The 11,886-nt window shown below is 38.4% G+C and overlaps 1 long non-coding RNA gene across 1 annotated transcript; it reads right to left on the bottom strand.

The window, feature by feature from the left end:
* Nucleotides 1–3,916: 3,916 nt before the first annotated feature.
* LOC130926644 (uncharacterized) lies at nucleotides 3,917–6,506 on the bottom strand. Its single transcript, XR_009066264.1, has 3 exons — nucleotides 6,216–6,506; nucleotides 4,818–4,869; nucleotides 3,917–4,502 (listed from the first exon to the last, which is right to left on the bottom strand). It is a non-coding gene; the product is annotated as an uncharacterized LOC130926644 (long non-coding RNA).
* Nucleotides 6,507–11,886: the final 5,380 nt, after the last annotated feature.

Here is an 11,886-nt window from a genome sequence, read left to right as displayed (position 1 = left end):
CACTTGTCAATTTAGGGTTTGTTCACACTTGCCAGGCTTTGTTTTGATGCAACGCTAAAGGCTCAAACTGCGATGCATACCTAACAATCTGATTGCTTGAAGAGGTTATATCAGCTAAAATGGAAATATTACATGGACTAATAACTGGGGGATCACCCGTAATTATCACCTGAAAACATAACACTCAAACTCCGAATGTAATGGTCTGCAGATTGTCCGTTTAATTGAAGAACTTGAAAAGAACCAGAAAAGACGATTAACTAGAAATTCTAGTAAATAAATATAAAAAGTTTCAAAATGTTTGCAAAGCCATTGACTTACCTTGAAACGTTGCTGCATTGACCACAAAACTGCCATTATTGTTGTGCTCCATCACAAAGAACTTTTCTGAAACAGTTGGTCGCATGACGACTCTGTGCTAATTCTAAAAATTCTAAATGTATAGTTAAAAAAAAAGATTTGGGGAGATCTGAACAGAGGGAACTATTCTACCAGATACTGCACGTTAAATTGTAGATTTCCCTGTTAAATTGAGGTGCAACTGTACTGAAGTCATCTTGTGCATCGTATCTTTCTATAAGTGGTCCGCGGTTTTAGTAACTACTCACGAATACAATTGCAAGGTTATAAATATTTGCACAGAGTTCCAAAAACATGTGGCGTAGGGATGGAAAAACCGAGGCTTTCCGAAACAATGAACCACTTTTGAGACAATTGCCCTAAATTGAATCACTGTTTCGAGGCGTCTGACACACTTCAAGAGCTCCATCTACTGGATAAACGTATTCACGGATGCACGTAACGCATGTTTCTTTTTAAAACTAAACTTCTCAAATTGCCTCGGCATTGCATATCTTCAATAGAATTAAGTGGATGTCGTCTTTTTCAACCGTGTGATCGTGTCATCATTAAGGGTTATTCACACAATTAAAGTTGACCTTTTTAAGCCAGTGTCATTGCTTTGTCTGTGAAGATGTGTTCAAAGCAGTCTTTGTAATACACGACAGTGCTAGTCTTGTAAGTGGCTCGTCCTAGGTGTCGGGGAGTAACTCTGTATTGTTAATTTTTTGTAAATATTACCGTACAGTACGCACAGTGCTTGGGAACAGGTATATTATTTATTGCATACACTGTAAAATATTATAAGTTGACTTTACTAAAAAAAAATATGCAAACTTGCTGCCTTAAAAAATTTAATTTATGTTGACTTAGATGAATTAGATTTGATTAACTTAATTATTTTGAGTTGGCAGTACTCAAATTAACTTAAAAATTTTGGATTATAGTCACTTGTTTATTGTGAGTTGGCAGTACTCAAATTAACTTAAAAAAATTGGATTATAGTCACTTGTTTATTTTGAGTTGGCAGTACTCAAACTAACTTAAATAACTGGATTACAGTAACTTGCTTATTTTGAGTGTACAATACTCAAATTAACTCAAATAATTGGATTGTAGTAACTTTTTTTTTTTTTTGAGTGCAGTATTCAAGTGATAATTGTGTATTAATTATCTTTAGTTTTCCATTTCATCCATCATATTCAGGTCAACTTAATTTTCTTGACCTAAAAGAATTCCACAATAGAAATTACAACTGCACATACTAATTTTATTAAAAACACATTATCTAATAGTAATGACCCCCAAAACACAATAAATGGAGAACACTCATTGGATTAACTCAGTGGAATTAAAGTTTACTTTAAAATGCTCAAAAGTGCATTTAATGGGAGACACTGGCTCCTGGCAGGCTGAACAGTGTTTGGTTAATTCTCAGTATCAATGAACAATCAGTGGATTAATTATAAACCCACTTTTGCCAACATTTTGCACTTCATACAAAGTACAGTATAAGTACCTAAGATAACCTTTTGCGACAGAAATTACTGAATAATACCTGAACTGCATCAATGTTCACTCCTATCCTGTGATTTCCAAAGACGAACAGGAGAGATCCTATTTTCATAATTTCAGGACATTAACTTAGCATTGAAGACATGGCAACAAACTAGTTGCCCATTATTTTTATTTATTTATTTAATAGGGACAGTGCACATTGATGAACATCTAAAAAGATGTAAATATGCCAGATTGTAGCAAGTATATGCTAATTTACATCTGTAGTCCCTAAACAGGTGACACAAAGATACAAAAAGGAAAGAAATAACAAAAGATTACAATAAAACAACAATACAATACGTTACTAAGAACTTAAAAGTCAGTGATTGCAAGACTGATTTGCTTTCAACCACTGCTTGAGCTGAGTTTGAAAGTTCGTATTGTGGGACATTGCCTGTTGGCCCATTACAACATGAGCTTGAGCTCTGGTAAAGCTAACAGTTCTGATTTCTTCAACAATATTAGTGATCACAACGAACTACAATCAACATTGCCCCATGGTTTAAACTGTGCAGCAGTGATAAAATAAATATAAAAATACAGAACTCTTTTTAAAACACACAACTCAGTTCAAATTCAAATTTCACTTTAACACCTGAAACAGTGAACAAGATACCTTTTTTTTTCACATCACAAGAGTACATGCAAAACGTGTACTGGAGTTATACACCTCAGAAACCTAAAATCTTACCAAGAATATGTGTCTTATTTTTATTCAAATTCTAATTTCATATTAAGCTCTATCGTCTAAAAAAAAAGTCTAATTTCTAGTCAAAAGTATGTCATTAGTAGATATATATATTTTTTCAATCGAAGAAAAAGTAACTTTAAAAAAATCAATTGTAGAAAAAAAGGTTTGAATGTGAAAAAATATTTGAGACTCAGAAATTCACATTTCAACACTTTATTTTTCATTGAAACTGTTTTCTTTGATCGAAGCAATCCTTTTTGTGTTTGAGCCATATTATGGGTAGAGGACATTTGTGTCCAAATCATTCAATCCCAATAAAAGTTGCTTCAATCAAAAAAACTATTTTTAATCAAAGAGAAAAAAATCTTTTGCAAAATTTTTTTTAATTTAAATATATATTTTTTTATTGACGTGTCACTTTTTTTGAAAAGCAAAACGTTTTAAACGCTTTTTTTTTTTTTTTCTGAAGTGGAAAAAGTTTTGAAGGCACTTTTTTCGGTTGAATCATTTTGACACGAAGATACAACTTCAACGCTACTTCCGACATGTTTGAGTGGCAGGTGATTACGCCAATGGCATAAAAGCAGGCAGCAAGAATAATGGCCACCAGGGCTCCATCCAGCCATCGGACTCTGCTCGAGTCCAAGCCAAAAATAGGGCACCGGTAGGGGGGTGTGACATCGGCATCTCACCGGAGTGCCCGCGATGGTACGGTGCCCTGTCTCGGCACACTGGCGGACCCCGATATCACCCCCCCTCCCCGGCGCGGAGGCCGGCTGTTGAGTGGACGGCCCACGAGTGACACAACACTCATTCAAAGCTGAAGCGACGGGGCTCCCGAAGGGGGCTCCCGGCGCGGATGCCGGCGACTCGCCGGTAGTCCACTCGCTTACTGGGCAGGCTAGTGTCGGGCCACTCGTCAGCCACTCACGTACCGGCGCGTCGCGACACTGCGGTAGGACCACGATTGCCAACTATCACGTCAGGGCAGCGGGTGAAGTTCCCTTTGTTGAATGACATTAAGCAGCAGCGCACCATACCATCGCAGGCACTCCGGTGAGATGCCGATTTCACACCCACGTACCGGTGCCCTATTTTCGGCTTGGACTCAAGCAGAGTCCGATGGCTCGATGGAGCTCTGGTGGCCATTATTCTTGCTGCATGCTTTTATGCCATTGGCGTAGTCACCTGCCACTCAAACATGTCGGAAGTAGCGTTGAAATCGTATCTTTGTGTCAAAATGATTCAATCGAAAAAAAGTGCCTTCAAAAACTTTTTCCACTTTAAAAAAAAAAAAAGTTTAAAACTTCATGCTTTGCAAAAAAAGTGACACGTCAATAAAAAAATATATATATTTCAAAAAATATATATTTTCAAAAAAACATTTTAGCAAGAGGTTCTTTTTCTTTCATTAAAAATATTTTTTTTTGATTGAAGCAACTTTTATTGGGATTGAATGATTTAGACACAAATGTCCTACCCATACTATGGTTCAAACTCATTTCACATTTCTGCTTTTGTGTGCAGTGAAGGTAGAATAAACAGTGCTCTGAAAGTTACAGTCTTGATATATGCAAGTAACCATTTGCCTCAGCTTAAGATGTCTTCGCAAATGGGTAAAGAAGTCTGCTTCTTAACAAGGCTCCACAAAGTTGCACAACTGACAGTCAAATGCAGTTTCTCCACTTTTGTCTGCATCTTTTTGAGAGTGGCATGTCGATAGGTGTACTTTGAGTGCATTAAAAGATTTAAATGTGCAGAGGCAGTCCTTATGAAGACATGGGGAGTAGGGATGTCCGAGTGTGGTATCCATGTTTTAAGCGGTAATGCTTAAGCAAGTAGCCTCTCTTTCCAGCAGAAAATGTGCAGTACTTACAAGTCCACTGCATTAGAGAATACTGCTCTGGTTGACCTGAAAAGACATAATAATTTCAGCATTGAGAACTTGTTAGAAAAAAAAGTTACATTTTGTCTTAACAGTTACAAATTTAAATGTCCAATTATTTTTAATCACAAATTAAAATCTGCAATGAATTAGTTTAATATTCACAAACTGTGTAATAATGAGTTCTTTTTAAATTAATGTAATTGATTATTTTTTTAACATTCAAATTGAGATGTACAATTAATTTCTTAATCCATCTGTAAAAACATTAATGCATGTTTGTTATCCCAACCCAACAAATACAAATATTAAATAATTCATTGATCAGTGTATGAGACATACCTGTAATTGCAGAGACTGAGGTATGTGTGGACTTCTGACCATTTGCTTCAGCCTGATTGGGGGACGGTGAAAAAGAACACAAAATTAAGGCAACAATTTCAAAATATAGGCACATAAATGACCAACCTTCAACACACCAGGTTGTTATAGCATCGACTGTGATCTCTGCACTCTGAAATGTGATCTAGTCCTCCGTTTTTGCGATTAATGCATTTTAAAACAATTTCAAATTATCAGTGCAGTTTGATCAAACATGGAGGGGGAGCACTGCACATGAAGAAAAGCAAATGGAAGTGCAGATGACAAACACTCTAAAGCAGGGGTCCCCAAACTTTTTCCTGTGAGGGCCACATGACTTTCCCTTCTCTGATGAGGGGCCGGGTCAGTTTGTAACAGAAACAGTGTGACGATTGCAGCAGTGCCTAAATGTAAAAATGTATTGTTTTTCAGAAAGCCACAATTAAATTACCCTTTCTGGATTCTTCACGCAACAAAATAAAATAAAAATAATAACATAATATAATATGATATAATATCATATAATAATGAATAATAATAACACTATTAATTAAAGAGATAATAACCAAATAACCCTGTTTGGGTTCTTCACAGAAAAAAAGCCAGGAAATAGATAACACTATTTGGGGGGGGGTTCAGGAGGCCGGACCAAATGTGGAGGCGGGCCGGAAACGGCCCGCGGGCCGTAGTTTGGGGACCACTGCTCTAACGCAAGAACCGATTACGTTGGCGTACATAAAGTCTGAGTGTGCATTTAGCTCTTACCTGAGCCGAAATAGACAGGCTGAAGCTGACTTAATTCTAGCACTAACTCTGTAAATAAATCACTTTATCGACATTTCTAACATTTTTACGTGAGAAAGTAGCCGTTTAGATCCACAACGTGGAAATTCGGCGCTACTCAAGCTGGCCGTAGTGACTAAGGCACTTCCTGTTATTTTCACAAAATAAAACACCCACTAACGATAGAATTACTGTTTTTATTTTGAAAACAGGAAGCGAACCTCCTCTCGGTCTAGCTAACTTAACTGCTCGGTAACACAGGAAGCGAACCTCCCCTCGGTCCAGCTAACTTAAAACCGCTCGGTAACTGTTTTAAATCGGTTTTAAAAACCTCTCCCATCGCCTAAAAAACGTTACGAGCCCCGTCTGTCAACTTAATCACCAAGAATTCAAAACGCCGGCATAAATGGTAGTCTACCATAAACTGTAGTCTACATTTGTTTCTGAAAATTATGAGGTTACTGTCACGGTCATATAGCATGCTTGCTAGCGGTGATATTTGATGTAATTGACACTTTTCCTCCCTGGCAGCACACAGGCTACTACACTACAACAAGACAAATAGACGGTTTACAAAAGAGTAAAATATTTACTTACCAAATCAGTGTGCTGAGGACAAATAAACCCACAATGGCGAAAATAAATGAGAAAGGTGTTGGAAAGAGCGCGAAAGTAGGCAGGGCAGATCTGCGCATGTCTGATAGAACGCGCAAAGGACACTGGGTACAATAAATTATTTTTTCTAATTTGACTTAACTGGGATATATCAAGTTAAGCAAGTTCTCCAACCCCAAATTACTACTTACTTATTTAAAAGTAGTGTTCACAACAGGTTGATGAAAACTGAGTTTAGTTCACTTATCAAATTTAATTAATTTGAATGTTAGCATTTACAGTGTACTATAAGGATTCCAAAATTAGAAGATGGAATGAGCCGCATAAAAAGGAAAGGTTTGTGATTTTTTTTTTTTTAATTAAGTATAATTTCTGGGGCCGAGGATGTGTCATATATGTATATATTCTAAATATCTAAACGTATGCCACTATCTAGTGTATAACAATGTGAATGAATTTTATAGAAATCAAAGTGATAATGATATTCTCACTCCTCACTTGAAAATGAGCAAATGTTTGTAGCACTCGCGAAAATTCCTCCTCTCAAAAAAACGTGAATAACTGCGTTATTCTGCCACTTTTTATTGCGTTCCTACCGACTGAGCGGACGGGCTCCCATCGAGTTTTCATTTTCCTGTGGAAACAGTGTGACTTGCTGACACATCTGTGACGTTTGAGGCCTCGTCAGCAGTGGTCACGTGATTTTTGGCTTGCTCGACGCCATTTTCGGAACACTGCTTTGACACGCCTCTACTTCACTTACTCGAATCGGATTCGAGCAGGAAGGCTCGAGCGTCCCATCCCTAATGTGGCAAAATTCTGCAAAGTGATGCTCAGTTACTGCTGAACCTGCTGTTTTTATTGTCTTGTATTTCACTTCGGGTTGACAGACGTGAGGCTATCAAAATGTGGCAGCTTTAGCTTTTTAGTTTTTGAAAGAATATCATTTCCTTGCCTGTTATTCTCCAATTGACATTGGAAATGCAATGCAAAGCTTCATTTGCTGGAAGCCTTTCTATCTCAATGTCACTTTGTGAAGCTTTTCAGTAGTCACACAGCTCTTACACATGGTCCCATTTATTTCAGGTTGTTGAGAACCATAATCTTTTCTTCAACGCCTTTCAACAACCTCAAGTCAGTACAGGTAAAGTTATCTCTCGCCAAAGTATCTACTGAATGAAGTACTAGTGAAGCTCTCTGGATTGATTTTACCTACTGTACTCTTGGAGTTTGTAGTTTTTAATCAATGGTGATAGTAGCAGTTCTTCTGCTGCATGGTTTTCAAGAACTGGTCCTGTTTTGATAAACTTGTGGCGGAGTGCATAAGCTCTACTCAAGTTGAAGCACTGTGATGTTTGAAAAGCTTCCGATACTGGCCCTAAAGTGCAGTGGAAATAAAAGTTCTCGTCCAATTGTGCCAAAGTAATTTGCTTTAAAACACTGCAGAGTCATCTGTAAAATATTGACTCCCTCATGTCTGACGGAATAATGCCAGAATCGAAAAAATACATAAGTCATTCTACTCGTCATAACCAGAGATCATTTCTGATCAAATTCATAATTTTCTGCTCCGATCTGATCGTTAAGTCATCAGCCTGCTGAAGATTTACTATCCCAAATCCTCATGCGCGTTCAATGCCAAGTTGGGCTGAGCCAGAGATGAGGTGGTTGCAGTGAAATGAAACCTTAGCCAATTAGGAGGGGACCTGTGGTTTGTGCTGTTGCAAACTCCAGAGGAGTAGCAATTTGTTGTGTTGAGTGCACAGAACACATGGTGCACGTTTGAAAAACTGTTGAAATCATTACAAGACAAGGAACATGCTTTTTCAAGCATACACTGTGCAATAGCCACTTGTATCAGTTGATTTATACTCAGAAGTGCACCAAAAATATAGCTGTAAAGTATAGAGTGTGGTACTGAGATCCAGACTAATGGGCCGTTTACATGGTGACACTGCGACACCAAGGCGCAACAATTGTGTTGCGGAGTGGCCATGCCTTTAAATGGTGATGGCGAAAACGGAAGGCAAAGACGCAATCCTTTGATTGCGGCCTCCAAAGCGGAACAATTCAATTGCGGTGATTGCTCCTCAACCACATGCATGGAACATTTTCACTTCGATGACGTCAGCACTCGCACACGTCTCTTTGGGTGTGCGCAGTCACTGCTAATAAACATTCAAAACACTAAACATGGCGGATTGGTGGCTTTAATTTACTGTATTTTTTTTGCAATATTTTTAATTTAAACATATTGTATTTTTGCGTTTCTGTGCCTTTTAAAGCAAAAGAAAAAAATGGACACCCTTGCTTCGAGTTTTTTTTTTTTTTTTGATAAACAATGTCATACAATCATTTAAACTTGTAAAGAACAGCAAACATACAAGAATTAAGAGAGAAAAAATAAATTCACAGGAAAAACCTTTAATAAAACGGCATAATAAAACATAAGGGGGGACACACCATTGCTTTGAGTGGGTGGGTGTGTTGCCTTCCAGGCTGAGGAGTTTGTTGTCAAGGAAGTATATCATTGGCTGTCGCTTTGTAAAACTGCACTGCCCTCTAGGGCCCGGCATGAATACTACATCGTTTTCACGCGCATTGCGACATAATTCGAATGGAGACGGAACCAAGACGAAACCATGTAATTGCAAACATGAAATTTGTCTTATTCTTGGAGCGTCACCATGTAAACGGCCTCTAACATACAGTACACGAAAGAATGTTTTGGACAAGTTGGTGAGAAATCTGATCATGAAATCACTTTATATAATGGCATTCATCACCTGAGATGTTGGAGATAACCACACGCTAACGTTCTAATGCAGGTGGTCTGCTTAAGATCGACTATAACTTATTCTGTTGGAAGTGGTAATTAAGATGTCAATTAGGATTGTCCTCAGGTGGGCAAGACAGCCTGCTGAAATCAATGTGGTTAAGTCTTGATCGTACTATTTTATTTACTGCCTCTGTTGTCAACATAACATTAACCAACAAGAATTAATCGCCCATGAATGCTTCATCTTCGCTCTAAATCTTTAAATTATGCAAATCTTATTCAAGTTTGCATTTGGTGTTTCCTTTTAACTTGATCTTTATAATTTTCTTGCAAAACGTTCCAATGAGGAATTCATTGTAGTTTGGCAAGTCAAAGGTGATCCTGCAGCGCATTTGTGGCTGTTTAAATTTCTTCATATGCGTATGTATTGTGCACTTAGAGCATTAATTGAAAAAGATCAGTCTAACTCAATAGCATTAAAACCTTGGCATTAAAAAAATGTAAATTATAAAGCTATTCATTCAATCCATTTTAATTGGGAAAGGGTGGCAGCATTTTTTTTTTCTTTTTTTCTAACCATTTAGATGTCAGATTCACTAACTAGCTAAGAGTAACATCTACATTCAACTAAAAAGTCCAGCTACGTGCCATTATCTGACTGGTCATGCAACAATGGTTAATTTAGAGAGAACGCAGGTAAAACAGATTAAAAACTGTTAGCTCGAAAACTATGACGTGATAGTGCTTGTTTTAAGGGGTGGATTAGGTCTTTTTAAATTGCCACTGAAGGGTCGGGCAACCATCTATTTGTAACAGAGTGATATCATAACACTAAATTGGAGTCATAGGATTGTGCAGGTGTACCTAATGTTGTGGTGGGCGAGTGCACACAAGGTTCTTCACCGGGCCACGGCAGACAAGCTAAAGCGCCCGAAGGAACAATAGACGCGCAGTGAGCAGAAACATTCCATTGTTAATTGCATCCCGACTCCCTTTTGAAAACTCCGACTTGTACTTGGCCAGCGAGAAATGACCTTGGCAAGGAATGTGTTGGCACGCTTCCATGAAAACAAGCGATTAAGGCAGAAGAATTGCTTGAGTTGACTGCGCGAGCGTATGAAGAGTGTTCTCAGTTAGGCGGCTGACATACAATGTTATTGCCAGTGTTTTTCTATATAGGTCACTGGAGAACGCCAAGACACTTCATGGCCTATAAAAAAGGAGAAACGAAACAAAGCTGCAAGGAACATTTTCCTGTCTGAAAGAGTAATAAAGAAGAATAAAACAATCCCCTGTGTTTCACCATTAAGGCCTTAAAGTGTTTTTATCATTGACCTGAATTGTTCCGCTTAAATCTCTCTTGTTTGTGTTTTAAGCACATTTATGATGGCAGCTGCATGATGGTCCTAAAGAGGCATCTCCCTTCCTTCTCAGTAGCTTGTTTGCCATTTAAAATGAATGTAAGGGAACATGTCTATGTGCATGCACTTGTCTTCCACTCTCATTAGGTTGCTGGTTCAAGCTGTCACGCTCAGCAGACTACAAAAGTGTACACTGTTTACTGGGTCAGCGGTTCGGTAGATTGATGACATGATTTGTTTGCGTTGTTTAAAATGTTCTAATGAGGCCCTGTCACACTGTCTGTTCGGGTCCATACACGAAATGGGGAAAGGATACATAGTTATCAGAGGCACTGAGCGTGACTGATTGATTGAGTCGAGGGGAAAAAATACACCAGTTTTATAAATGGACACAAAATTAATTGGGTGGATGTGTCAGTCAAGATGGGCACATACAAGAAAAAGTCAATTTGGGGCAAATCGCTGGGTATGAACTTTGACGGATGTTTTCAGATACCTTTCATTTGAAGGGGGAGGGCTGGCAGTGAATGATCATGTTTTCAGTCAATGACCTAACCTTGTCTACAAAGTTGGAATTCACAGAGTAGCAAGCTTAGACATTCCTACACACAAATTGACAATACACAGAATTCAATGTTTCTGATGAGTCATTTCGTCGTTTCTGTCATTTACACCCATTATCACATCCTTAAGTCCTTAAGTCTATCAGTGTGTATTTATGTGGGTATAACTGATATCATAAAATGGCTGCGCTCATAAGTAGATGATATATGATTTGTGTGTGTGTGTGTATTTAACATATATTCTCAGTGTTACAGTGGGGCAAATCAGTATTTAGTCAACCACTAGTTGTGCAAGTTCTCCCACTTGAAAATATTAGAGAGGCCTGTAATTGTCAACATGGGCAAACCTCAACCATGAGAGACAGAATGTGGAAAAAAAAAAACAGAAAATCACATTGTTTGATTTTTAATGAATTTATTTGCAAATCATGGTGGAAAATAAGTATTTGGTCAACACCAAAAGTTCATCTCAATACTTTGTTATGTACCCTTTGCTGGCAACAACAGAGGCCAAACGTTTTCTGTAACTCTTCACAAGCTTTTCACACACTGTTGGTGGTATTTTGGCCCATTCCTCCATGCTGATCTCCTCTAGAGCGATGATGTTTTGGGGCTGTTGTTGGGCAACACGGACTTTCAACTCCCTCCACAGATTTTCTATGGGGTTGAGATCTGGAGACTGGCTAGGCCACTCCAGGACCTTGAAAAGCTTCTTACGAAGCCACTCCTTTGTTGCCCTGGCTGTGTGTTTGGGATCATTGTCATGCTGGAAGACCCAACCACGTCTCATCTTCAATGCCCTTGCTGATGGAAGGAGATTTTCACTCAAAATCTCTCGATACATGGCCCCATTCATTCTTTCGTTTACACAGATCAGTCGTCCTGGTCCCTTTGCAGAAAAACAGCCCCAAAGCATGATGTTTCCACCCCCATGCTTCACAGTGGGTAAG

The sequence above is a fragment of the Corythoichthys intestinalis genome, chromosome 12 (assembly GCF_030265065.1).
Source record: "Corythoichthys intestinalis isolate RoL2023-P3 chromosome 12, ASM3026506v1, whole genome shotgun sequence".
NCBI lineage: Eukaryota > Metazoa > Chordata > Actinopteri > Syngnathiformes > Syngnathidae > Corythoichthys > Corythoichthys intestinalis.
Note: the sequence above shows the minus strand (reverse complement) of the source record. Positions and strands in the feature narration are given on the sequence as shown.